At 42.2% G+C, this 26,066-nt stretch overlaps 2 long non-coding RNA genes across 3 annotated transcripts in view; one reads left to right on the top strand and one right to left on the bottom strand.

Annotated features, from left to right (window-relative positions):
- Window positions 1-1,904: 1,904 nt before the first annotated feature.
- Window positions 1,905-26,066, bottom strand: LOC119566740. Its single transcript, XR_005226010.2, has 3 exons — window positions 25,321-26,066; window positions 11,321-11,565; window positions 1,905-7,498 (listed from the first exon to the last, which is right to left on the bottom strand). It is a non-coding gene; the product is annotated as an uncharacterized LOC119566740 (long non-coding RNA).
- Window positions 10,529-26,066, top strand: part of LOC102944490 — a 163,764-nt gene continuing 148,226 nt past the window's right edge. For both annotated transcript variants that reach the window (XR_005226004.2, XR_006290978.1), the window contains exon 1: window positions 10,529-11,377. This is a non-coding gene — a long non-coding RNA (uncharacterized LOC102944490). The remainder of the gene's footprint in view (window positions 11,378-26,066) is intronic.

Raw genomic sequence — 26,066 nt, 5'->3', positions numbered from 1 at the left:
CATTGAGCTAGAATAATCAGGAGAAGGCAGAGTCCCTGAAGCACAAGCAGAAGGGGATCTTGGGGAGAAGGAGCACAGGTGTAGTTTGAGGGAACAGGGGGTGTTCCCTGCTGCAACCTGCAAGCCCTGGGCAGGTGTGGAATCTGCCCCACCATGTGCAGCCCTGTTGGCTGACTGGGGCTTCCTCCCCAAATATAGAAGTCAAACTATGCCTATGAGAAGAAGACCATCCGTAGTATCAGCAACACAACAAGGATCCAAGAGTAGAGGCCATAAACTTGGTGAGGAGAAAGCTGAGTTACTCTGGTGAAGACCAGGGGTCGGCAACCTATGGCACGTGTGCCAAAGACAGCACGCGAGCCAATTTTTAATGGCACGCTGCTGTCTGCCGGGAACAGCAGCGAGCAATTAAAAATCCTGCTTGGCCCTGCCCACTCTTCTCTGCCCACCGCTCTCTCCTTGCAGGGCAGGCAAGCTTCCCCCTTCCCCCGCCTCTTCCCCCAGCATGCAGGGTTCATGCCTCTCCTTCTCTCCCTCCCTGCGGCCGATCAGCTGACAGCCCTTGCTATGGAGGGGGAGAGGGAAAAGCGGAGCCGCAGTGCGCTCTCTGCTCCGGGGATGTTGGGGAAGGGGGTGGAATCGGCATATCCCCTCCAGCCCCCTGCCATGAGCCGCTCAGGGCAGGGGGCTGGGAGTACCCCCACGACCCCAGCCTACACCCCCAGTCCTCTGCCCTGACCTCTGCACCCCCTCACACACCCCCAGCCCTCTGCCTTGACCCTGAACCCCCCCACACCCTCCAGCCCTCTGCCCTGACCCCTGCACCCCCTCCCAACAACCCCAGCCCTGACTCTGGCACCCCCCACACATACCCAGCCCCCTGCCCTGACTCCTATACCCCCCACACATACCCAGCCCCCCACACTCCATGCCCTGACTCTTGCACCCCCCACATCCACATACCCACCCCCACCCTGAGCACCAAACGGGAGCTCCTGTACACATACCTACATTCCCACTTGCACCCCTCACACCAAATGGGAGCTGCCCAGGTAAGCGCTCCACACCCAAACCTCCTGCCCCAACCCTGAGCCCCCTCCCTCATTCTAGCTCCTGGCCAGACCCTGCACCCCAACCCCCAGCCTCCTCCTTCACCCCCAGCCCTATTCTCAGCGCACTCCCACATTCATCTCAGTGCAGAGAGAGGAAGAGAATGGGCCAGAACCAGGGAGAAAGTAGGCACCTACACTATGTGGACAGGGTCGGGACCCCAGACCGGCAGCGGGCTGAGCGGTGCTGGCAGCCAGGATCCTGGCTGGCAGGAGCCGGCAGACGGACCTCCAGACCCGCAGTGGGCTAAGTGGCAGCGGGCTGAGCCACTCAGCCCACTGCTGGTCTGGAGTCCCGGCCGCCGGCCCCGCTCAGCCCGCTGCCAGTCTGGGGTTCTGGCTGCTGACCCCTTGTCAGCCGGGGTCCTGGCCACGGGCCCTGCTCAGCCCGCTGCCGGCCTAGGTGAACGGAACCCCAGGCTGGCAGCAGGCTGAGAGGGCCGGTGGTGTAAGATCAGCATTTTAATTTAATTTTAAATGAAGCTTCTTAAACATTTTGAAAATCTTGTTTACATATGACAATAGTTTAGTTACGTAATATATAGACTTATAGAGAGAGACCTTCTAAAAAATGTTAAAATGTAGTATTGGCACGCGAAACCTTAAATTAGAATGAATAAATGAAGACTCGGCTCACCGCTTCTAAAAGGTTGCCGACCCCTGCTACAGAATAAACTTTCAGAGGAGATTAGGTGAATCCAGAATCTGACTGTCTTTAAAAAGTGCTGCAAAACCTCTCTCTTCAAAAAGGCCTTTGCACCATAAGATGACACCCCTTCAATCCAAAGACCCCAATCAACCCAAAAACCAACCAGAAAAGATTTGAAACAAATAAATCTTTAAAAAATCAACAACACACAAAACAAAACAAAACTGACTTCATGCAGATTTTTTACCACCAAAAGGGGAGAATACCAGAGACTCCACGAGGGATTTCACTATTACTTTTGGTTTTACATGGAAGATGCTCACATACTACAGTAATGGACGGCAGTACAGCACCCTAAGTTAGACAGACAAAACTGAAGCAGTTATATAGGGTGGTTTTGCTATTTATTTGTTTTAAACAAAGAAGTACTTATTTAGACAGACACCAGTCCCTATATTCAAACATTTTCTTTTCTTCCAAACACATTGTCCCTGTAGATTGCCCTACATTTTGAAAAGTGAATTTAGTGTTAATGAAAAGTATTAGTTCGACAGCCTTGGCGAACAAAAGTTCTTAATTTATCTACCGAACAAATATAGCATTGGCAGTGGGACTGCAAGCTTTCCCCACCACAGGTGGAATACAACCCTGAGCTGGAGGGATTGTCTCTAAGGATGGAGTGGGCTGGAATCTGTGTTCATGACTGACCTTTTCATTTGCTGCAACTGAGACCAGCCCTGTCAATTAGTACCAACTATGATGGAGAGGTATTGATCTCGGTGTAGGGCTTGAACTGTTCAGCAGCAAAAATGAAATTATCATTCTGAGATGGGTGTGATATACATTTTTCCTGGACTGTAAGAATTACTGACCATTTTGCACAATCATTTCTACAGCTCTCATATTATATCTTGATTTGTTTGTACATTTATTTGATAAAACTGCCAAAAGATGGAAGTCTTGTTGATTGGCTCCCATCCCCTTTTGGTATACTTTCGGGCATTTCTGTATTTCTCAGATGGTACTTGGTGGTTGGGCTCTCAGATTAAGACTGCTGACATCCACATATGAAATATTCTTTCTATCATCATATTGTATTTGTGGTAAAGGCAGCTTTTTACCGCTTTCCACCATATTGTATCCAGTTTTGAAAAAACCCATAAATTGTCCAAACATTGATTCTCACGTTTGCTCCTGTCACTGTAAGGTTATCATAGCACATTATATTTGGCATTCTGTAACAGCTTTCTCTGCCAGTTGCTCACAGCTTGTCTCAAAGTCAGAGGTGATGCAGACTTTGTTCTCCTAATAAACAGCTGAACACTTGCACCCTTCACTGTACTTTTATTCTCTTGTATTAAATATCCTGCTTCTTGAGTGTGCCATCTACTGCTGTTGTCTCATCTTCCTCTCACCCCGCTCCCATCTGGACTCCGCTACTTAAGTTTACATCTGCCCTGCTCCACTCTACTGAAACTGTCTTCATAGCCAGATCACCTTGCCCACAAAATCTTTGTCCTGTCCAATGTAACAGTATCAGCAACCACTGAAGTCACTGTATACTGATTCCTGTCACACAGCAGTGGTAATAAATGTTTGTAACCCTGATCCATGTCAGGTGCCAGCGACCAGGAAATAGAATTCAGTTTCTTACCAGCACTCCTGTGTGTCACACCTTTATTACCAACACCGATGTGTTCCACTGCAATAAATGCCAGCAGAAAAAAATCAATTAATATTTTTTAATATTTGGAATACTTTTAATACTTGTTGCCAGTCAGTCCATAGAAAGAGTTCCACTCCCATATTGGATATTGCTCTTGAAGAGTAAATCCTGCTATCATTTCAAACTCCCTACTTTGTAAAATAAGGAAATCACATCGATTTCTATATGTATGTCTAAATAATTTTAAAATGTAGTAAATGTTTATAATGTTTGTGTAACAACTCCTTAAAATCATGATGACCTATTCTATATTTTCTATCTATAAGGGGTTTGCAGGAAGAGCTAAAGGCCCAGTCCTGCTCCTAGTGAAATCAATGGAAGTCTTGTCATTGACCTTAATGAGATAGGATCAAGCCATAAACCAGTAGGTCACACAGCACTCAGAAGGGGCATTGACCCTACTACATCAGCTCCAGGTCAGAATGTGAAGCTGTTACGATGCTGATATAATTATGCACATGACAATTACAGTATTGCACTGATACACAGTAGTAGGGGAGTTTCTGACATTGTACCTTAGTGGAGCACCCTGTAAGCCCCATATTCCTCATTTACATATAAATGTGATATTGGATATAAAGCATGCCATGTGAGGTATCAGAGGAAAGGTTACAATCTGCTGAAACCCATCATTCCATGTAAATATGTGTGTAATTAATGCATATAAAATTATAAGAATGGTGGTGTATGGTTTTCACTAAAATATGCTGTGGGTTTGGGAAGCGCCTAGATACTAGCTCTTCAGAGACTATGACAAGGGAAGTGGTAACCAACACCCAGGTGGGTGCTGAACAGACATCACCAGTCATTGTCCAGCATAGGAGTTACAATCAGGGGTGAAAGTGGGGCGGTACGGGCCGGTACGGCATACCAGTAAGAAGCTGGTACCAGCCTGTACGCAGCCCATGTTAAAGAGCTGCTGTGCCAGAGCAGGTGCTCTCAGATGAGCCAATTAAGGGGGGGGGGGGCATGTATGGAGCTGTTCCTGGGCTATGAAGGATGAGAGGGTGGCTCGGTGAGACAGAGCTAGAAAGGGAAGTACAGAGTGAAGCTGTAGGGACGGAGGGTCTGCGGCAGTGGTCCCTGAGGAAGGGAGCTGCGGATGGGTAAGAAGACCCAGCTAAAAGGTTTGTTTTTCCTTTGGGAAAAGGTAGGCCAGCCCTTGCATCTTCTGTAGCTGCTTAGAGAGCAGGAGTGCACAGTAGTTCAGTGAGGAGGGGCTGTGTCAGCTTGAGACGAGGTAGGAATGTGTTTGTGTTTGGAACTTTGTGTTAATAAAACCAGACCCCAAGAAGGGCTGTGAGTGGATAAGAAAGACTGGAGTTTGTTTAAGAAGCCCTGAAGAAGGGCAAAACAGAGGCATGGCATGGCATGGCGGAGGCACCCTTGGTCACAAGAGGGTAATCTGGAGGCAGATGATCCTATTACACTAGTTCAGTGGGAAATATTTTCATCTTTAGAACCACCATTATTGTGGCCCTTCTTTCTCTTCCCATTCCCCATCTCTGTGTCTCTCCTCTTTTCTTTCCACTCTGTTTCTTTCCCTGCCCCAAGTCCCAGTTCACTCTGTGTGCTTCGTTCCTTTCTCCTATTCCAGCTGATAAAATGATCGGCAATGAAATAATGAGTGCTGACAAGTAAAAACAGAGATGAATGGAAGAGGGGAGTTCACACTGCTCAGTCACTTTGTGAGGCTGACTGCAGATTCTGGAAGACAACACTGCATCAGTATCTCCCTTTGGCATTTGGAATATTAACTTCGCCAACAGGAGGGTTAGAAACATACTTTTAAAAAAACGAAAGCTTAGATTCTGCAGAAAAGGGATCTTAAAGAGGAGAAGGGGGAGAATGAGAAAAGCCCACTCCAAGTTGAGTGGATGGAGAGGCAAATAAGGCCAGTCAAAAATTCTCCTTCAAAAAAAATTTTAAATGGGTTTTTAACTAAACAAAGGTGTTTATGGAAAGTGTCTGCTTTCCCAGAGAGAGAGAGAGAAACAAAACCCCAAAATGTTCAGATGAAACCGCCCATCATCTCGGGCTGGATTTGGGGAGGAAGGTTGGAGGGATGTCTGACAAAAAACGGTTTTCAGTTGCTGAAAGCCAGAAAAAAATGGTTTTCAGATTTTCAATTAAAAGGCAACTTTTCCTGCTGAAAACGATGAAAATGAACAAACAAAATCATGTTTGTTAAATTTTTCTGAAAAACAAACAAATGAACAAACTAAAACCCTCCATCCAGCTCCAGACCCAACAGTGCCAGGAGGAGGGAAAAGGAGAAGTGCAGGAGGGATGAGTACCTTTCCCAGACCTGAAGAAGAGCTCTATATAGCTGGAAAGCTTGTCTCTCTAGTCAACACAAGCTGGGCCAATAAAAGATACCACATCCCGCACCTTGTCTCTCTATTACCCTGGGACCAACTCCTCCAACAGGGCAAACAATGATAGCAAGAAACAACGGTGGATTCAGATTGAGGATTTGTGTATTTTACCAGTGTAAAATTAAGACAAGCTGACTTTGAATTAGGGGCAGTTTATAATCAGGCTAGGGCTAAAGAGGGCTTTGCAGTTTTCTGCTAATGCCACAAACTCGAAGTTTACTTTCAGTGGCAATGTAGTCTTGTAAAAGGGAAAAGATTGGTACAATCTGGGGAGAAACCAGAGGAGAGCTCTATAATTGACAGACGTCTGTTTCCTGTTGTATAGATAATCTCCATTCATTAATATATTCTGAGTTCCGGTCTCGGATGGAATTAGTTTTTCTTTTTTGATAAAAATAGAGGGCAGGGCAGAGATGTGGGGGAAGATCTCCCATAACTGTGCAGGCTAATAGGAAGCAGAAATAGAGGGCTCCTGCTTGTGTGCGTGTCAATCAATTCACCTCTGAACTTCTTGTGGTTAAAGAACCCCATTCCAGAGAAGCAATTTGTAAACAGTATGGGCTATAACCTGCCATCGAATTTTAATCACAACTCCCCATTGTCTGTGATGGGGAGTCCTGTTTAGAAACTGGAGGCACAAGAAAGTTCTAAGATACTACGTGTGCTACAGAAACCATATATTTGGAAATTAGACCAGCAACTCTTATCCTGATCCATAGAACAATTTACTGGTGTTCTGCAGAGAGCTGGCTGGTAATGAGATGGAACTCTCCTTCTCCTTTCCATCTGCCAAATGGCATGAAAAGATGGTGAAAACGACCTTCGATATTTTCCTAATATGACTTCCCCCTTTAAGAAATGATAGTTGCCCCAGTCATGAATGGGAGGGGAGGGGATCTGAACAATTGAAATTAGGAAAGGAGTTGATCCACAAGACAATGTCTCTTATAAAATGAGGTCCATAAGGGAAAAAAATCGGAAAATCCTGGGTTAAACAGACAGACGGGTTATTTAATTAAGCCTAAGTATGTTGCGTTAAGCTATTTCATAGATTTTATTATTATTTACTGATTATTACTAGTTACCAAAATATCTGTGCACAGAGAATAGCCTCCTCCTTTAAGATCTCCCCCTTGTTTGAGTTTTTCAATGATGTCGCAACACTGAGAACTCAATTCTGATCTCTGGTGCATAGCAAACAAGCGGGAGCACCACTGGTTTGGGGTTATTTTAGCAACGTTTTAGCAGCAGCATCCGCTCAGAACCATAGCTGTGCCAGGAAACGTCTGTCTGCTAAAAGGCTAATACATTTGTAATGGAAGATTTTGAAGAGGGGTTGTGATTTGATTAAATTTGGGAACTTTTAGTCTTATACACTGGTATATGCTTTTGTCTGAAATTAGTGCATCTAGAGCAAATTTAATCATTCCCCTGCTTAAATAAACAAGATACATGAGTCTGCTCAGTTGTATAGATTACACAATAGTACACAATAGTGAGTTTTTACACGGTTTTGGGCTAAATCAGTGATCCAGGTACAAAATCCAGCATTCAGGGATATCCAGTGGCTTGTGCCACTCTTAGGTGGACTTTGATTCCACAAACCAAACAATCCATTGGACTCAGACGTAGTTTCCTAAAAGAAATGATAAGAAAAAAATTCAATACAAGCTATTAGGACATAAGAAATAGCCATCACTGTATGTAACTGTTCCAGACTGCATGAGAATGTATGAGAAAATACAAATGAATGGAAATCTCTTGTAAGTGAAGAGATATTGTAGTATTTCATGGCATGGGACACCTATTTCTTTCTGAAATTAAACTTTTTCCACTGGGACATATCACAACTGAGCAACCAGTTTAGGATCAGTTCAGTCCTATCATTCCCTTTGATCCACTGTTGAAGAAGACTAGAAAGAACCTTGCTAAATACAACTCCATAGATCTAAACTATCCTGCAAGCGCATGGAAACCTGTGACTTTAAAGTGGGTTAGAAATTTGCTTTTTGCCTTTGAACTTTCTCCGGAGAATGAATATCAAGGCAGGGATAATGATGATGGTGAGGGTGGTGCTTTAGCAATTCCTTCAATGTTAGCCCATGAACTCTTCAAATGCATTTCACTCTTTCATGCGGAATGTCCCCTTTCCTTCATCTCACGTACTGGCACCATAATAGCGAGATCTTTTATGGAAGGGAAAAGCGAGAGGGGATCTTAATGCTCAGAAATCGGCTTCAAACACTTGATGTGTGTGTCATAATATTGTCCTCTGCTAGGAAAGTAACCAGAGACATAGCATGAAGTTCTAGAGAAGTGGATCCTTATGTCAGGGGATATATATTCTGAAAACCCTTCAGCTGACTGGCTCTCCTGCAATCTCTGCACAGAGTGCAAGTAATTTTGGAAAGGAAGAAAATTGCAAATAATTCAGTCCGAAATTCATTGTACTGAAGCTGTTGGTTAAAACATGTGGATTTCCCCCGATAACCTGACAGGTGTTTCTCTGGTAAATAAAACATGGATGATGGGCTGTCGGTAGATTGATTTAGAGGGTGATGACTAGTAAGATCTTTAATTCTAGATCACAGATTATGATTAGGCTTTAACCTCCCACTATTTGCATGTTTTAAAGAATCTCTGATCTATCCGCCTGCTCTCATTTAGTGCAGGTAAAAGATTCATGTGTCAGCGGTTCTTATCAATCCTAACGCCATTTGCCTTTAAATGGGAAAGAAAATGCTGTTCAGAAAATTCTCTACAGAGTCAGAAAAATAAGGATTCAAAACCCACACTGTTCACTGCTGGCGTGCACGTCCCAACAAGTCTAGAATTGTTACATCTGTGGGGCAAAACCAGTTCTCTTTCCTTGTGGTAGTTCCAGACTTCACTAATGTGGGAAAGATACCTAACTATATGGATCTTTCCCCACTTTGGTGGTGAACATCCAGAGTATGGGCGGAGTTAATATATTTTGTCTCCTTGTTTTACAGAGGGTGTTTTTCTTTCTTTCTTTTTGTTTGTCAGATATTGGTTCCTTTATTTAAGAGCAAAAACCAGTTCTTGTCTGTCACAGTATAGAAAATCTATGAAACCTGTGTAGCTACTATACTTACTTTTTCAAAAGGTGTATTTTGGATCACACACTAACTGCTTGGGTATTTCGATCAGTCTTTTCTATACACTGTATATTAATAATAGTCCCTAATCTCTAACCTGGACCAAAACGACCCTGCCTCTGTTTAATTATTGAACCTGAAGGGCAATTTTCTGCCATGACTCGTATAAACCCTTGCTGGGTTAAACAGAAGATAAAAATCAATGCAATATGGGGAAGCTCTTCTTTTCTCCTAGCTGAGAGATTTTAAGGTTTCTAGTGATGGCTTCCCCTTCCCTCCCCGCATTCTCTATTCATCCTTTTCTTTATGAACCCATGCCATTATCTCAACAGTTTTACTTGGTTAATTGCAGTAAGACCTCTTTGTGATTTTTTTTTAATGCTGAAATTGAATAAATGCTTTCGTTTCTCTAACTTTCCCCATACATTCCCTACTTTTCTTCGAGATCTGTAGTCACTTTTGTGTCAGCTATTTCTGTTGTCTCAATATTTTTCCAGGCAGCTAAGCTAACCGAAGTTTGGGACTTTTGTCCCATCTTCTTCATACAGTACATTTGTTTCACTTTTTAAGTTTTCGAAATGTGTTCCGCCCTCCGAAGCGATCGGACACCTTCAGTCCTTACTGGTGTGGTTTGCAAGTTTTCTCCTATACCATGTTCCCTTCTCTACCTGATTAATTTGAGTTCCTGCTCTACTCGTCGTCTGTTTTCCAGAGCAGAGTTTTCTAAGCCAAGACATTACAAGACTTTTAAGTAATTCCATATCTAGTAGTAAGTGTACATACATGAGTCCCTTCTCATGCCTCGGCAGAAATCTCTCCTTTTTTTCTGCATTAGGATTAGCTAATAATTTACTAACAGAACGGCTCTTTTATATTCACGTTTTAAGACTGATTTTGATTTTAAGATTTTTGCAGAGAATGAATACTGAGAAATTGCCCTTGTGCTTACTTTTACTCTTCACTTTACACTGGGTTTAATTTTCCACTGCACTGCGTGGTATTTTATGTATTTTCTTTCTTTCTGTCTTTCTTATGAATCTTAAAACTATTGCCTACAGCGAAAAGAAAAGTGCAAAGATCCAGATTGCAAGATGTGGGATAAAGGCACAAAGGGTCAGACCCAAAAAGGGCTGATTACAGTAAAGGTAGTTGTAAAGATTACCTTAAAATACTAATTGTGAATTGTCTTTTTTTCCCCCCAGCTGTCGTTTCCTGATACATTATTTGCTATGAAATGTAAATAAACTAAACTAAACCAGAATGCTACATTAGGCATTTCCAAAAAGCGACAATCATGAGTTTGTTCTAATTGCCTTTTTAGAATGATTTTAACTGATTCTATCCGATTTTCAAAGTTTTATTCTGGTTGTTACTGGGATCAACGAAAATAAAGAATTAAATATGTGGTTATGTGTAACACACGAGGTGTTTCATGTTGCAGACACACTCTCAACATGTATGCTCAAGCTCTAAATATGCTACAAAGTGGTTGCATCCATAAACTCCTTTCATATTCAAGGTACCTCAAAGCCATTTATAATCAACATGCTCTGTAACTATCTGGTGGTTAAAATAAATTTCCCATTCAAATATTTTTCTAACTTTTTAATAACCCTAATCGTTTCAACTTGGGGAAGGAAGGGGGTTATGTTTGATAGTCACTTTTGTTATTTACACAAGTAATATTTTCCGTGCATTTTATTTGTTTAGTCAAGTATGCTCTTTACAATAAAGTCCTGCCTGCTAATCTCTATTTGCTGACTGACATTTTTGTTTGTTTGTTTCCCCTAGGGTGATATTTGGGGAGGTAGCTTCTGATGCTGCAGCATGACCCTGGGTTGTGTTAACAGTGACCTCAAATGTCTTGAGCATGTTCCCCAAATGTTCCAAATCCTCCCTGCTCCCCCGAAAATGTCAGTCAGTCAGAAATGTTGACGGTTGTTTTTTTTTTTTTTTAAACTGGCAGTGCAGCTAGATTAAGCCACTTGGGCTAAATCACATCTTCCGCGCTGGTGCTTTACACAGTTTATTCTTCCTAACTGGAGAACCGCACAGACCCTTCTACCCCAAGTAAACTGTTGGAGTGGAAGGGGAAGATGCTTTGAGGAAATTTACTGTCTATTCTCCTGTGACAGTTCATCCCAACTGTATGTCCTTGATTCTCCACTAGAGGTCACTGGCCCATCGCAGTCTCGCTGCACCTAGTTCCACCTCCATTTCCTCTTACTCAAATTAGCACTGCGTTAATTAACACTGTAGTCCATCAACGGGCGTTTCTCTGTACAGTACAGGAGCAGAGCTTATATAGACAAACCAAACCACATATAAAAAGCACCTACCAAAACTCTTCATCATGTACAAAATGGGAAGCGCACGTCTGAGTGACCGGGGGCAAGGTATAGTGCCATCACTCTTTAACTTTTTGTCTTGTTTGCTTGCTAAGTTGCTGTGAAATCTCTTCTCCCTGTGCAGGATCACTGGCGTTTTCACTCCCCTCCTCTGTCTCTCTGAGGCTGCTGGCCAGCACACAGATTTAGTGGTGCTCCCAGCCTCGGTTAAGAAAAGGTGCTAGGAATTTGCTCGTCTAGGTGTTGAAAAGAAACAGAAATCAACCTAAAGGGGGAACATTTATTAGAGAATGAAACGATGAAAGGTTTTAATGTTGGCTTTCAATTCGATGAGTGAAATCAATGCAACAAACGGCCGGGGATTCACGTCACTAAAACGAACAGATTTCTAATTCCTACTGTAAAATAATTAAAAGGGGCCAGACAAAAGTGTGTGATAACACTTACTGGAGCAATAGGTGTATACTTTTATTTTATTTTTATGTTCTGTCGCGTGCCTTGTTTCTGAATCCCCGAAAGGTCTTTAAATATCTGTATTTCGTTTGATACCTATGTTTCCAAAAGCATGTAAGGAGAATGTCCAAAAGCATTTTCCACGTTCATTTGAAACAAGACCAACTGCTGGTCTCCGGGGGAACGTATGGGAGGTCTGGAGGTAAATTGAGTCATAGATTGGAATAAAAATTCCAGTGATCTAGCTTGCTTGATACAGACAAGTTTATTTAACACGTATTATTGAGTTTGATTACCTCTCTAGGGACAATAAATATTTCTGAAGGAAACAAATTTCAGCAACAATAATAAAGTGGAGTAAATTCACAGATTACATACGAAGTATAAAGTTTGGGCCATTGCGTTTTTCTTAGAAAATATACAGTAATCCTCTTGGATTGAGCATGACATGACCTTGAAATGTTCACTTCTTACTGCTTGATATTTTAAAAAACCATTTAGACTTTTTTAAAGGGACCTATGTCGTTTGTATTTAACAAATGTATTTAATTTACCATATTTATTTTCCGTGTTACCAAACCTGTTTAACAAAATGCTAGGCATATGCATTGTTTTTCTTTAGCTTTGTATTCCTCTCCTAGAAGACAGGGATAAATCTGGCTTTCCCTGCATTTTAGTTTTTGAAAAAAAGTGTTGATTACTTGGGTCTCTTTCCTTTTGTCCCTGGTTATCTGGTGGGAAGCATTTACTGGAGATTAAGTGGGAAGTTGTCATAGGGTTAGGGTCCCTGTTTTAGCGGATAATTGTTTAGCTCTGTCCAAAAGAAGGAGAGTGACTTAGAGGGGGCAAATACTGATCTCCGGGTCACAGGGGATATAAAAGGGGAAGAGACACTGGGATGTCAGAATCAAAAAGCAGCATAGCCCAGAGTAAAAAATGCTCATTTTTGTTTTCTGACCGTGATCCTTGATTCTTCAATGGCACTTTGTGGTGAAGTTCTCGAAGTGAAACCTAAATCTGCCACATTACCATCTAGCTATAGATATATACACAGAGAGAGTTTGTAAATGTCTATATGCTATGTACAGTATGTGTATGTATCCATATATCATTTATACAAATATATACTGCACACAGCATGCACGCACGCAACTTGTTTAAATGGTTCATTCTTCTTTTTCTGAAGATCTATCCCGCAGAACTAGTTAATTAAAATCTGACCCAGGTACATTATAGCTTTGTTGCACAGGTGTCTGTTGTGAATAGCATTGTGTCATAGATTTGGCCGAGACAGGCTCATACCAGACGGAATTCAAGAGAATTTTCTCTGCCCCACCCCCCCGCCCACTTCCACCCTACCCCCTTTTTATGGGAATGTGCCTGATTTCCAGCAGGTATCTTTTGTTGGAAAATGATTAAGTGCAGAGTTGCTTGGGAACGTCTGTACAAGAGAAAGGACCCTTTCTTGGACTAGATGGAGGACAGCTCCTATTTCTTCACTTCTGATGCAGCTCATCTCAAGAGAAGACCCAGGTGCATGAAGGAATGGGCTCCCCTGGCAGGAGTTCTTGCAAGACACGTGCCCAGAATGCTTACTCATTCCAGCTTTGCACCTTTAAATAAGATGCTAGACGCTTAGCATTATATATGTGTGTGTGTATATGTATATATATACACACACACACATATAAAAGTGGGTTGCTGGTCTCGATCTCCCAAGTTGCTGAGCACTTCCTGCCAGACTCTAGCCGCCCTCAATATCAACTTCAATGGATCTTAAAGGCACTAAGCACATTGGAGAGCAATTGTTTTATGCAATATCAGATACCTTTGTGGATCTGCATTTTGCACAAAACCCACAGGAAAGTCTTTGGGAAATAACGCTTGTCATTTCTTTCCCATGGGGGAAAACTCTCCTTCCCAGAATATATCAGGAAAGTGCCACCACCAAAAAAATTCCAACTGAAGTCTATTCTATTTAGCTGTTCACGTGCATCTAGCAATCGCAACGATATCAAATAAAAGATATTAATTATAAAACTCAGATTTTGGTTTGATTTCTTCTAACATTTCGGATTAGAATGATCAGCTTGGTACTTTTCTATTTTGCAGTGTAATGTTCTCTTTTTAATTTGTTCAAACGCGGTCTTTGGTTTATCTGGTCGCCTTTATTTCTTTACGTAGAAAATCTTAATGTGTCATAAGGCCCTTTCTCATTTTCCCATTCTGAATGTTATAAAGCACACCGTGATTAGCAGGTATACCTCAGACACAGAAATGGACTCAAAACTTTTGGGAGGTAAACCAAATACAATTTAAAGGCCCTTCTTGTGGCCATTGAATTCAATAGGAATTTTGCCTTTGACTTCAGTTGGCGCAGAACTGGACCCACATGTGCAAATCTTAAAAAGTCAAACACCTACAACCAAGGAATTTTCAGAAATTCTCATTGTATTAATTACTTAACATATATATTTTATCACGACACGAACTGGCATTAACATATATATATATGAGATAAATATCCTCAGCTACTCCATACATGTCCTGATTATAGCTACTGTACAAGTAAGGGACTCGATCTGGCATTCCTTTCTCAGGGAAAACGTCAGCTGAAGTTAATAGAAGTTTTGCGTCAGCAGAAATTGAAGGACGGAGCTCTATTTTTAATTGTGTTAAGCTACCATAGACGAAAATAATATATTTTACATTTCTAACTTATTTTTGTTTAATCGATTTAATCTTATGCAGACCGGAATAATATAGTGTCATCTTTTTAAAGCTGAAGTCTCCGACGACTTCACAGGAGAGTTCTGCTTAAAAATCGATGACATGAAATGACCAGTACTTACTAAGCAATACGATTTTTGCTATGGTATTTTTGCTGACTGCACATCGAGACTGTATTGTCCATAGAGAGCATCGCCAACTGCAAGCATAAATGCAAACGTACTAAGAGCAGAGTAAAGCTTTCAGTAGCCAAAGTAGTAATAGATAAGAGAGAACACAATTTTAAATAATTTCAGAAATAAAGCAGAACTTTAAAACTGGTTGGACTGTCTCTGTCTCCATCAAAACAGCTTCAAAGAAAACTCATGGTAAATCTCATTCCACTTGATAAGATTCATTATACTTAATAAAATAGTGAATAATACTATTAATGGACAAAAAACCCCAATACTATTAATGGACAGAAAAAAACCCGGGGTTTAATAAATCATGTAAAATTAAACATTTTTTTCGTCTTAAATCTCGTTTGTAAACACTAGGAAGTCATTTACATTCACTTACATTTGCTTTTTAGAATCAAGTCTCCAGTTGTAATCATAAACTGGCTTTAGAACTACCGTTTTTCAACTAGAAGACAAACTATTTTAGACAGAATCAAAGCAAGTGGGCCCAATCCTGCTCCCATTTAATTATTTTAAATGGAAAATCTCCCAATGACTTCAATGGCAGTAGGACCAATCGGATTATTTTTCTCCACCTTTTTGTCTCTTGAATTCTTAAAGATCGACAGCAACTCATTTCTCTCGTCGCTGCAGTTGACATGCCCAGAAACAGATTAGCTGTTTTTGAATGCTGAAAACAATATAGGCATACATTGAAAAGTATGATGTCGTTACTGTATATATAGGTACTGCTTTGGAGAAGAATAAACCTGAATGTGAACTACCTCAGCAAGAAATATACACCGGGCAACTGATGGTCCAAAGTAAAGTTAATGTAGTCATTGGGCATTTTTTATGGAACATGTAAGGAAAAATTACTCTGCTAATTCCCGGAGTTTGAATGATAATCTGTCGAAATGTTTCATGTTTCGGATTATGGCATGTTATAAAACAATATTCAGACACTCGTTATCCAGCAGTTTGCAACATATTAACATTTCTGTGTGGATTTTTTTTTGGTGGGAGGAGGGGGGTTAAGCGAGTTCAGCTTTAAAACTTAATTAAAGCAAATGTTAGGATTTGAGTTGAAAGACAATAAGTTAAATTATGAGAAAAGGATTAGATAACCATTTTAATGAAAAATATGTAGTTCAGGTAATTTTATTATGATATAATTTAAATATTAAAATAACTTTATAAATAGTTATATGCAGATATTTATACTCATAACGTTATGCACTTCGCATAATGCCAAAATCTGGGGGGAAAATAAAGATTGTCCTAGGTTTATAACATTATATAGAGGGTTAAACTATTTATTTCACAATTATTTAATTTTGTTTTCCTTCTACACCAAGCAAAGGTCACTTTTATTTTGATATAACCAGTCTAGTTTTAAAATAAAACTAATTTCCTGTTTATCCATTTTACTTCATGATCATTGATACAATCGCTTTTTAATTTAACTCGGTTATTTTGAAATAGAAGATGCCAGGTAAATTCATCTTAAAACATAGCGTCAAAGTCTTTGTACTTTAATGTTTGCAATCCCCCACTCTGTGCAGACACATACCACTTACATAACTCGGCACGAACCACAATCTTGCAGATGTGCTATGCACACCCATCAGTTATTTGCCAAATCATATTGTGCCATAATTTTCATTATAGAGGAAAGGAGATTTTGTCTGATGGAATCACTTTTGTGTAAATTGTTAACAAACTGTGGTAAATGTAACAATTAGAAATGTATGGGGTTTGTTTTCCAAGCGGGTTGTTTAGCTATTCTGTACTGTAACATCTAGGCGGAATATAAAGGTAAACAGGTTTTTGTGTAGATGAATCGTTTGTAAAAATGTAGCAGTTCACCTGCAGTTCACCAAGGAAATCAAGAAGACAGTTAGTGTGTCTTTCAATACTGAAAGTTTCCACTGCTTTTTTTCTCTACCCTCCAACCCCAAAAAAGATGTGTGTGTGTGTGTGTGTGTGTGTGTGTGTAGGTGAGAGAGCGAGCGAGGGAGCTATTATTCATAAAGCCTCCTATCGAATTAATGGTGAGGCCTGCTTTGATTGTGTTTAACGGAGCACCGACGGTGGGGCTGGCTTGATAAACAGGCAGCTTTTTAACCAAATCCACAAAATTATTTGAGTGTCTGTCTATGCCCACTTTGCACTAAAAGCCCTTTGGCAAGATTTCCCAGATGTTATCTGTCTTAATTTGTTGTTTAAAGCACCCTCACCCCGCGCCTGTCAGTTTCCATTTTTAAATACCTTTTAATGTTGTGTTTTGTCTCCTTTCTGAAGACACATCTTGAAGGACTGGGAAAGGAGCGCTTTTTGAAACAATCGAGGTGCTCATTTGCTGAATCCTAACCCACCTGGACCTTGAGTGACACCTCTGCATTATCACTACCGTGCAGCAGTTTGTCTGCTGAACTCATTTGTGTGGGATCAAATCCCAGGAGGGAATGAACATACATTGTGTCGAGGTTACCTCCTTCCCTCCCAAAATCCTTTAAAATAAATTCAAGAGGAAAAAGTCACTGAGCGTGTTGGGCACAATCTAAAGCTGTGTAGTGGGCCGTTTGCATGGGGCTGGAGGAACTGCCCTCGTTAGGGAGAGCATCCCCTACATGCAAGGGCTGCTGCGCCGAGGTGAGGGAAGGAGGCAGGAGAAGCGCCGGCTGCTGGTGCTGCTGCTGCCCGGGATGTGGAGGGAGGCAGGGGTTGCAGGATCTCCCTCGTTAAACCGAGCTGGAGATGCAAGTGGCTCGCGGCCCCGCTCCCCTGGATTTTCCCACCCTTTCGGACGCCTGCAGGCTTAATCAGTGGAACAGGCAGGAAGGGGGCCCAGCAGACAGGCTTTTGTATTTCCCCGGCCCTTGGTCAGCTCGGAGCTGACGTGCACATCAGGCTCCCCCCGAGGCTTCCCGCCCCCCCCCCCCCCCAGGTCCAGGGGTGGGTGGTTGATGTCTGGCGAAGGGGGCGCGTCACGTTGCAGCCCGGTGAGGGCAGCATCCTGGTCCCCCCTCCTCCCCTCTCCCTCGCTCTTGGCGAAGGCTGAATGAGCAGGGCTTGGCTCGGAAAGTCAATAATCTATGTGAGTGAAGGCGTGCGTGTGTCATGAGGAGAGGGTGACGAGAGGAGACAGGAGCTGAGCCTCTCGCAAGCAGGCAGCCTTGGGAGAGTGGGAGTGCAAGCGCCCCGGCCACCATTTACACTGGCATCGCTAGGGTAAGTACAAGGGCACCAGCAGCCGCCGCCACTGGGCACTGCCTGTCACCTGGCAGGACTCTGATGGCCTTTCCCCTTAGTGCCCAGGCCCTGGGGGCAAGGTGTGTCCCGATCAGCAGGGTCCCCCTGTGCTTTGGAGGCGGCGAGGCGATGCTAACCCACTTGGTGGGTGAGGGTGGCTCGGGAGCTTTCCCTGCGCTGAGGCAGGGGGGAGAACGGAGGAGGTGGGCTGAGAATGTCGGCAGCAGCATCCCCTCCCTCCCTGCCCATACCCGTCCCAGATAGCCTGGGTGCGCTCGGTCCCTTCGCCTACTTCCTAGGAAACGTTGATCTCCTGCAACACGGAGAGAAAGTTTAGTGCTGGGCTCAGTGGGTTGCGCCGGGCGCAGCAGCAGCACGGGAAAGCTAGAAGCCATTTCACCAGCCGGGCTCGCATCTCCCTTTTCTTTTCTTTTAATTTCTTACTGTTAATGACAAATCTTATTTACCCGAAAAAATACTATTGGATTACAAGCCTGATCACCTGATGACGACCTGCCTATAGGCGTATTTATACACACACACACACACACACACACATACACACACTGCGGGCTGTATTCAATGAGGGGCAGCACGTGTAGGGAAGAAGAATTTATACGCACACGGGTTCAGGCAGAGCTGGAACGCCCAGGATCATAGCCACACGTCGCACATTAGTGTGAGACTGCGTGCGTGCGCATTATAAAGTTGCCATCCATCTAGCTATGGTGTATTTATTGAAGAAATAAGGGATGACTTTTGTAAGGGTGTGTAGCCGGGATGCCTGTTCGCTCTGGTGGGGATAAAGTTGACTTTTGCCCTGCCCATGGCATTGGCTACCTTTCTGTTAGCTGAAGGAAACAGAAACGCAACTGAGCCAAGTTCTAGAGTCTCTGTGACGGTACTTCTGAGAGAAAGGTACAAAGTCGGTTCAAAGAAAGAAACGTATACCTTGCTTAGGCAAAACAGATAGGGCTTCAGAAAGAACTTTCACATGAAGTGGGATGTTCCATTTAAAAAAAAAATCCCTCAATTCTGCGCTGGGGCTGTTTCCCCTGGAAAGCGGGGTTAAGGTGCCATGACCCTTCCCTCTCCCCGCAACATCAGCCTTTTGATCATCTGCAATCTACATCCCTTGGCCAGCCACTCCCAGGGTTTCATGCAATATGCCTGCTGCCACAATTAGCCTGCCCAGCTAGCACGCCAATTTATCGGTGGGAATTGTTAGAGGTTTACATTTTCATGTCTTGATTAATGCATGTCGACTGTGTTGCTGATCAGTAGCCCTATTTCTTTATTCATTCATTCCTACCCAAAAGCTTTAAAAGAAGAGAGAGGGCTCTTAATACAGAAAACGAGTTTTGTAATTAACATATGGGAACAAAGGACAATGCTGATTTCGTGTGTTTATAGTATTTAATATCCTACGGTGTTTTCTTAAATAAAGTTACTATATTATCAGACACGAAAATGTATTAGGAGATGCCCGAAAATATTTGTTAACACGCACACATACCCCACAACAAAAGATATTGTAATAAAGGTACTAACATCTAGAACTAGTAAATTCTTCTGAAATGTGGAAATATATTAGAACAAGCCGATTGCTCTGCAACAGGATCAAACTTTAAATTCATATCCGTGCTGTTTCTAGGAATATTGTTAAATATGCAATAGTAATCCCCACGGATAGCTAATTTTTGGTGTGTAGGTTGGGGGAACTTCATTATTTTCAATGCAAAATTAAAGGTATTACATTTCTTAGTGCCAGATACAAAATCCACACTGTTTGGGGTCATTAAAACAAAAGAACAATAATCTCCACAAAAACATCCAGGCAAATAAACTGTTGTATTAGCGGGAAAGTGGTGTGTTGTTATTATCCATATTGCAGCAGGTGTGATCACCCAGTATTTATATACCTCTTCGATACTTAAAGACATATCTGATTTTCGTTTTGTTTTTGTGGTTATAGGTGAGATCCTTGACCAGATACAATATCTTTGTCAGTATCTTTCCTTTTTATTGTATTATATTTTCTAAAAAGAAGAGGTTACTATTATTATGTTATGGATATGGGGCTCATGCAGACGAAGATATAATGTAATTGAGAGATAGCTAAGTTTTGTTTATTATCCTTAATGTATATTGAGAGCATACATGCTTAGGGGACCTACATCTGGATGCACAGAATGAAAGGAAGTTAAAACCTCTGAAAGGTAATTGTGGCACAGCCACGTTTTCAACAGCATATGTCAGCCATATTACCTTTTAAAATACATATTTAATAGGCCTGAGGCACACTCTTTCGTAATGGTTAAAGAGGTGGACGTTTTATTTAAAAAACTAAATAAGTAAGGAAAAAAGAAAGAAACTGTTGCAGGTACATAGACATGTCCTTGAATGACAGTAAGCTTGTTTTTTCCCTCCTACTGTATCTTAAATATGAGCCTATTTTAAAAATAAATGCTAAAATGAAGTCTTGGAAGTCAATTACCAATCCAAACTGACTGTGTAAAGGCCCAGTTAGTAGACCACCAAAAATAACAAAAACATTTAAAAGCAGTTAATCCAATCAAATGTATAATCTACATCTTCGTGTGTGTTCCCGCTAGCCAGGCTAACAAGATTATCACTTCTAAACAGTGTTTACATTCGTAAACATATCTTTTTGGTAAGATTAACCTGACCTTTAATTTTAGAGTGGTAACAAACAAAACAAAACAAAAAAAGAGGCAACAAGAAACACTTTAAGTTACTCAATGGACATTGGGAGTAGCTAGGATGTATTATTTCCATACAGTACCAACACAAATTAAATAAGACAAATTCTCTTTTTGAAGATTAAATACTAAAACTAGATTATTGTTTATGATATTATTGTCAAGGTCATTCATCCTTTCTCAAATGGTTTGTGAAATACTGCTACCTTTAACAGTAAATTACATTTACTGTTACATGGCTATCTTTTGGTCCTAACATTGGAAAGCTAAAGCCTTGGGGAAATGTCCCTGCTGAAATGATTTTTAGAATATTCCTTCTTCCCTCCCTCGCCCCCGTTAAAAACAACCACCATAGCAGGACAAAGGCTCAACCTGGGCACAGTCGTGGGTGAATGAAAGGGTGAGGGGGGGGCGATATGAAGGACTTGCCAGTGCTGCCCTTCTTCGGTCCTGGTACCCACTGTGTCCTTCGCCAACTTCCTGGGAAGGACCTACTCCGCATTTAAGGGTTTGAAAGGATTCTCATCAGGTCAGTAATGTCTGAATAATATAATCCTGATCATCACTGAAAGGGGGAGAATTTTAACTTCAGACAATGTACGTCGGAGCTCTTATGCCTATATAACAGGGAGAGTAGGTCGATTTCTTTTAGAAGAGCGTTTCGTGAGCTGAATATCACAATCGCCTTTGACTCTCCAGTGCTTGTTGTTTTTAATTTTTTTTCGGTTAAAATCTTTTGACGAGCCCCCTTGGCTTTGTTAAATTCTGAGTTTGAAGGGTTACACATATGAGCTTGGTTTCATTATTCCCTCCCCTACTGAGTGTATTCGATAGGAAAAGCGAGTCTGATGGTGGCTCTGCTTAAGCCTTTTATTTAAACTCAGCCCCACACAGCCCCCCGCAACCATGTAGGTTTGTGTGGGCGACCAGTAGGTGTCGCTATCCCCCTGCTGGCCAGAGCCGTCCAAAGGCACAGACTGCCCCGCCTGATCCCTTTCCCCCAGGGATCTATTAGGGCTGTAAATATTCTCCTAGTGACAGTATTATCTCACCTTTCTCACCTGCCCATGGTACTGGGGCTTTGTTGGACAGGGCCACAAAGTTGTGTCAGTTATTGGGAAGGGGCTAGAGAAATAAATGGGGTGAGGGACATGAATCCAACCTCCGTCCCATCCACCCCCAACCGCGCCACCTTTTCACTTGATCTCTGTGCGGTACTAGAAGATCAGCGGTGGACTTCAGCGACCCCGGTGGATTAAAAACAACCAACCAGGTTAAATCAGCATTTTGGACAGATTATTATAGAAACCAGTGAAATAATGGGTCAGTTGAAATCTTAAGTTTATTGATGTTTATGCCAATGTGTAAAGTGCTGAAGAAAATAAAACACAAAAGCCATCAGGAAAAAGTGGCTAATGCTTATTCCGTAAGTGCTAAAGCTCCGAACACTGCGTGCATAGAAACACAGCTGCATTGGCTACTTATCCATGATTAATGCTGAAGTTAGCGTTTTGAAGCCTCACAATATTATTGACTCACTAAAATGTATCTAACAAAGAGTTTACCGCACGTCACCCCACTCCTCGCCCCCGGTTCCGAAAAATCTAACCATTTAGCAATTATCTGAAATGTGAATTAAATTCCCCGGTATTAAAATTCTTGTCCTCTCTTCTCCTGCCGCTGCTCTTGGTTTCTGCCTTGGGATATCATGTAAGAGATTATTAATCAGCAAAAGGATGGGTTGTTTTGATTTTTTGTCTCCAAAGGAGAGGATTTAGCCCTAGTGAGGTGTATTCACCGTAGTTAAGGGAAGCTTTTATACAGGGAAACCACTGTCCCAATTTAGTAATGTTGTGGGGGCACTAAATTAATAAATAGAATTGTGTCTTATTGAAAAAGTGCAGGTGCTTTTAAAATGTAGGGCACTGATGTTAATTTTTTTAATGCTTACAGTAAGGGGTTTGGGTGTTGTGAAAAGGACAGTCCTCCAGAGCTGCATTTTTTCTCTCGGATAAAATGAGCTGTAAAGAATGCCAAAGAATGAGTGCCCACCTGTAAAGTGTGCCTGTACAGGTCTTATTATTTACAGCATGATCGGGTGAAATGCTGTATCTTTTACATTTAAGGAGCAAGCAAGCAAGAAAAAAAAAAAGCTGAAACAAGAATTAAAGTTTCTTTTTACAAACACCTTGCTCCATCTCTTAGATCCAATGTTTATCCAGATTCTAGGCATTTTCTGGGTAAAATATGTGCAATGAATAATGATCCTTCTGTGGTATTTTAAAAAAAACACAGGTGAAATGTATGGATGTGGCGCTAAATATATATCCCTGTATTTTTAGCTTGCAAATGCTCAGTATTAGGTAACTAATGTGTAACGTAATGGGGGGGGGAGCGATATTTATTGTTCATATTCTATGCTATTGGCCAAGTTAGTGTTAAAGTGGCAAGTGACTGAAGCAAGTGACAGCTGTCCCTTGCTCTCCCTGTGGCACATGCCTTGGAGGGGGAGGGGCTGCAAGGTGCAGGAGGGCCGGGAAAGTGGCCCTTGCAGATAGAGCTGCGTGCGGAGGAGTTGGGGTTTGTGCTGGTTGCGGGGCTTATTCAAATGCCGCCCGCTGCTGCTGTGATTCGCAGGGACTCGGCCTCCATATGGTAATACAGAGCGAGGGGCGGGGGTGTGTGTGGGGGGGGTGGGTGTCGGGTGATGGGGGGGGTGCTCAGGCACCGCTCTCGAGGCAGCCCGGCTGGGACAGAGCACCGGCACCGGAGGCAGCGCGGCAGCGGCTCTCCCCACCCTCCAGCGGCGGCACCCAGCGACCCACCGGCCCCGGGGTAAGCAGCAGCACACGCAGCGGCAGCCAGCCATCCAGGCGCATCGGGCACTGCCCTGCACCACTAAGGGAGACCAGGCACAGAGAAGGAGATGATAGAGATATGGTTACAGCATCTATCTACCCATATAGACATACCGTGTACACCACAGACAGATGTGTGACACAGAGAGCTGTGCATTATATAACAGTGATATATGTAACGTGCCGACCTATGTACACGCATTCACACACACAGATGGGTGTCTATATGTACAAACATGTACCTGTGCATATACAAGTTACGCGTGTTATTCACACACATATGTACGTGCACGTAAGTGTGCATCTCCCTCTCTCTTAATACAGAGGCAGAGAGCTATGATTCACAGGTTTTCATTCAAATCAGCCTAGAAGACTGAATTGTTTTAGCCAGCTAGGTGTCCCCAACGTTACATGTAAACGAGCGACTCTGCAATCAGTTGTAGCGTCCTACAGTTATTCATAAAAATGTGTAGAAAATGTACTTTCCTAATATATTGGTGCTATATATGGTAAGGTAAGAACTAACCTAATGGATGGTAGTGCCTGTTTCCGTTTTTTCTTTCTTTCTTTCTTTCTTTCTTTCTTTCTTTCTTTCTTTCTTTTTTTTTATGTTTTACGTGTGGCCATCTGACCACTTTTTATTGGGTGACCTATCATATGAGCACTTTAGTGTAGGGCTTGTAAATCTAGAGCAAGAGGCAGCGCATGAAATACCATAAGAATCGCTAAAGAATTAAAGTATACATGTTGTGAAACAGGTGCTGAATAATGTAGAACGAAAATTACACTCTGATATGTATTTCGAAATATATGCATTACAATCTTTGCGGAGGGCTAACTTTTGCCCTACTCGTTCGTGCAGGTAAGTCATTCATAGCGTAACTAATTACCTATGCATATGCTTAGACTTATTTAATTTTAAAAATGTGTGTGTACGTGCGGGCATTGTTCTTTTTATGGTACGAAATTCTACATTTTTTAAAAGCATACTATGGCTAGAAAGACGGTAATATTTTATTTTTAAACAGTTTAAACTATTTGTTTGGGGGTTAGAATATTTCCCCCCATTTAAATAAACTGAAATAACCTAACATTGTTTTAACATACTTCAAGGCCTGTGGATTTTAGGATAAATAAAATGTATTGATATCGGCAATATTTTAAAATAACATATGAAAATGCTTTTTCAAATCACATAGGTGTCGGTTTTAAGCCACACAAGTTAAAAATAAAACGTAACACATTATTAATGTAGCCGTTAAGACAGAACGTACAACATGGTTGAAAATGTCTTCCTTGGAGAAAGCTGACCATACCTAGATCTACACAATTTAAAGAGAATATTTTGAAATCAAAGATTCCTGAAATCAACAGAGAAATACGTGCGTATATAGGTAATAATTCAGCATCGAAATATTAGAAATCGTTTGAAACAATTCCTATTACGCTCTTTATCTAGATTGCCTTGTCCCCTAAAATGGTATTTTTTCTAATATGAAGTTAATTAGGAGGTCAAACTTTCACTCGCGAGCTGCTGCCATTACAGCTGATCAAGGTACACGTCAGTAATATGTGCCTCTCCTTTTAAGACCAAACAAGAATGTTGTGCAGCTTGAATTGTATTAACAATGTGCATATTTGGTAACCTTATACAACCAGAAGCAGGGAGGAAACTGTATATAGAGCACATACAGCAGAGCTGTCTTGCAAAAAATAAAAGAAAAGGATTTTTTTGTTTAAATCAAGGAGGAAAATATAAAGAAAATGCGCTAGCCTGTAACTTTCAGTAAATTAAAAAAATGCAAATATACCTTTACATATGCATCAGTATTAAAAATAATACACGCTGGAACCAACAGGAGCAGCAGCAGCAGGAGGAGGAGAGGAGAATGGCGCAGCGGCGAAGCCCTGATTATGCATAGAGAGACGTCTGGAGCAGCCTCCTCTAACCTGTTCTCTTCTCCGTGCAGTGCTGCAGGCCGGCCGTCCTCAGTCAGCCACAGAACCGGAGCAGCAGAAATCTCTTCTCAGTGCCTAACAGATATTTGTCATTCGGGGTTTTTGGTTGTTGTTGTTTTTTGGGGGGGATGCGGGGGGGAGGGGGAGGGTTGGTTTGTTTCTGTTCCTTTAATTACAATCTTCAATAACAGGGACGATCGCTCCGGGAATCTACAGTCTCTTCTTCAAGCAGCAGGATTTGCATATTTTTAATGCCCTAATTTCCTTGATGTATGTAAATGCAGCCGGACGTACAGTAAGACTCGAGCTGACGTCAATGGACGTGACCTCGCTGTTAAACCTTGAACGTGAAGCTGGGATGGGGAAAACTGACGAGAGAGAGGGGGAGATGCAGCCTGGCAGCTCGAAAAGGGCACAAGCAGCAGAGGGGATACATTACAGCGGCGGCGGAGGCAGGAGCCAGCCAGCAGCCGCAGCAGCATCTTGAGCTGCAGAAGCCGTGGAAAGGCAGCTGGACACGTGTGAAGAGCTTTCCTCGGCTGCCTGGCTCGTCTCCATCCCCGTCTTGCAAGCCACCTGAGCTGATCAGCGCCTGCAC

Source organism: Chelonia mydas, chromosome 5 (assembly GCF_015237465.2).
Source record: "Chelonia mydas isolate rCheMyd1 chromosome 5, rCheMyd1.pri.v2, whole genome shotgun sequence".
In the NCBI taxonomy this organism is placed as follows: domain Eukaryota; kingdom Metazoa; phylum Chordata; order Testudines; family Cheloniidae; genus Chelonia; species Chelonia mydas.
The sequence above is the reverse complement of the archived record's forward strand: the minus strand, read 5'-3'. Positions and strand labels throughout refer to the sequence as shown.